The sequence below is a fragment of the Salvia miltiorrhiza genome, chromosome 4 (genome assembly GCF_028751815.1).
Source record: "Salvia miltiorrhiza cultivar Shanhuang (shh) chromosome 4, IMPLAD_Smil_shh, whole genome shotgun sequence".
NCBI lineage: Eukaryota > Viridiplantae > Streptophyta > Magnoliopsida > Lamiales > Lamiaceae > Salvia > Salvia miltiorrhiza.
Genome location: NC_080390.1, coordinates 35845154 through 35847277, shown reverse-complemented (window position 1 = coordinate 35847277; position 2124 = coordinate 35845154). Strand labels below are relative to the sequence as shown.

The 2124-nt window shown below is 37.5% G+C and overlaps 1 long non-coding RNA gene across 1 annotated transcript; it reads left to right on the top strand.

Annotated features, from left to right (window-relative positions):
• Nucleotides 1–296: 296 nt before the first annotated feature.
• Nucleotides 297–2124, top strand: LOC131021365 (uncharacterized). The gene is made up of 3 exons (XR_009100926.1): nucleotides 297–1074; nucleotides 1463–1563; nucleotides 1897–2124. It is a non-coding gene; the product is annotated as an uncharacterized LOC131021365 (long non-coding RNA).

The following is a 2124-nucleotide window of genomic DNA, read 5'->3' as shown; positions in this document are numbered from 1 at the left end:
CCTGAGTTCCTAAATAGTCTTAAATGTTCTGGTGTCCCCAATCATGAACTATACTTGAAAGTTGGAACTCCAGTCATGCTATTGAGGAATATAGATCATGCAAATGGCTTGTGCAATGGCACTAGATTGGTTATTACCAGACTGGGGAGTCACGTATTGGAAGCCAAAGTTATAACTGGTCACAATGCTGGAAACAAAGTTCTTATTCCAAGAATGTCACTGACACCATCAGATCCAAGATTGCCGTTCAGATTTCAGAGAAAACAATTTCCTGTCATAGTCTCTTATGCAATCTATCTATTATACTAAAGGAAAGTTGTCATTCACAACTTTTCCCGCCTAAACAATCATCTATTTTTTTTTTTTTCAAAAAAGTTGTCCAAATTAATAGTCCTTTCGGATTTCCCATAATTGTGTAATTTCTTGAATCTTTTCATATTCTCCATTAACTTATTTAATTTGATGATATTCATCTCTCTTTCTTTAACCCTCTCTCCTAAATCTTGCTATTGTTCCTCTCTCTCTCAGATTTAGCTGACTACTCCCTCATCTCTTTCAATTCATCTTTCCTTTCAGATTCCATCACTTTCTTCCTATATTTTTCCTCTGCAAGAATCGGCCTTCACCCTCTTTCTTTCTTCTAGATCTGGTTCTGGCCTTCTTCCTCTCTCTTTCTTCTAAATTCGACTCCAACTTTCTCTTCCCTATCTCTCATTTCCTTCATCGACGTGCCTTTCCTTCATTGAGTGAAAATCATATGAATAGGTTTTTGCCCTGATAAAAATCCTCGGACACCATAGAAAACGTCAACAGCGAAGGTATCTCGCCGGACCAGCAGGACTCATCTTCGCTGGGAAACAGCTCGAACACGGCCGCACCCTCGCCGACTACAACACGCACCGGCGATTTCTCTATCTTTCTCCGTGTGCTTGATTTTTGCCTCATCTGAGAATAAATCACAAAGGGTGTTAGTGTTAGGGTTTTTGGCGCTGCTTCTCATATAAAAAGCTCATAAAGGCCGCCCATCGTTCAACAACTCCAGCCTTTGTTTCCTTGCTGCTTCTCCCTCTTCAGGTACTCTCTTCATCTCCTCTTCTGCGATATATTTCTGTAGATTTTGATTTGAAATAATCACTGAAATTTTCTGGCAAGTTCTCATAGGATGCCATCTTTCACCGTTTTTTTTCTTTTACATTTGAGAAAATTGGATTTGTTAATTCGAATGCTACCCTATCTGCGCGATGATTATTCTTTTCTTCTTCTTTTGTTTTTGGCTATTTTGGTGCTTGGTTTTCGTACTGACCTTAATTTATGTTATAATTGACCGATTGTTAAGGTTTAAGCTATGACTCTGCGGTATTGATGGGATTGCATTCTGTGAAATATTGATGGCCATGAGTTCATATATTGTCACTCTTCCTGATCCACAGCTAGATATATTAATAGTGTTTCTTTGTCTCAGGTGCTTGGTTTTTTGGTAGTATTTCTTGAGTGCTAAGAAGACTCAGCAAATATGCAGAATGAGGAGGGGCAAAACATAGATCTCTATATCCCAAGGAAGTGGTATGTATAAATTATTGTTTGAAGACCTAATTACTATCCTGTGAAATTTATTTCTGTTGTTGAATGATATCATACCTTTTTGTTCTGAATTTTCAGTTTTGGGAATTTCCAACCATCTCCACATATGTCATTCTAGGGCAGGGATTGATAATTAGTAGCATAAGTAGAGAACATGGTGTCTGAGAATCATTATTTCCAAGTTCCCATCTAATGACATGTGAATCTAACTTATTTGAGCAAAGATAGCAGTTAGTTGTGTCTGCCATTTGCTGATAGTATATCTGAGAAACACTACCTGTTATGATCCTAATACTTGTGTTATCACAATGACAGACGCTTGAAGGACTCATCCCAAGAAGGAAGGACTGAAAATGCAGGGTGAGAGTGATCAAGACGCTAGGAGTTAAGCAAGCTAATAAAAATCCTAAAAAATTTATGAAACTAATCCTGGGTGCTGGCTTGGTAAGTTAATGAGTATTCCTTACATTTAAAAAAGGTGATATTTAGCAGTTTTTTGTTATTTTTAGGAACACACATTTTGATATTCTTTGTATACATCAC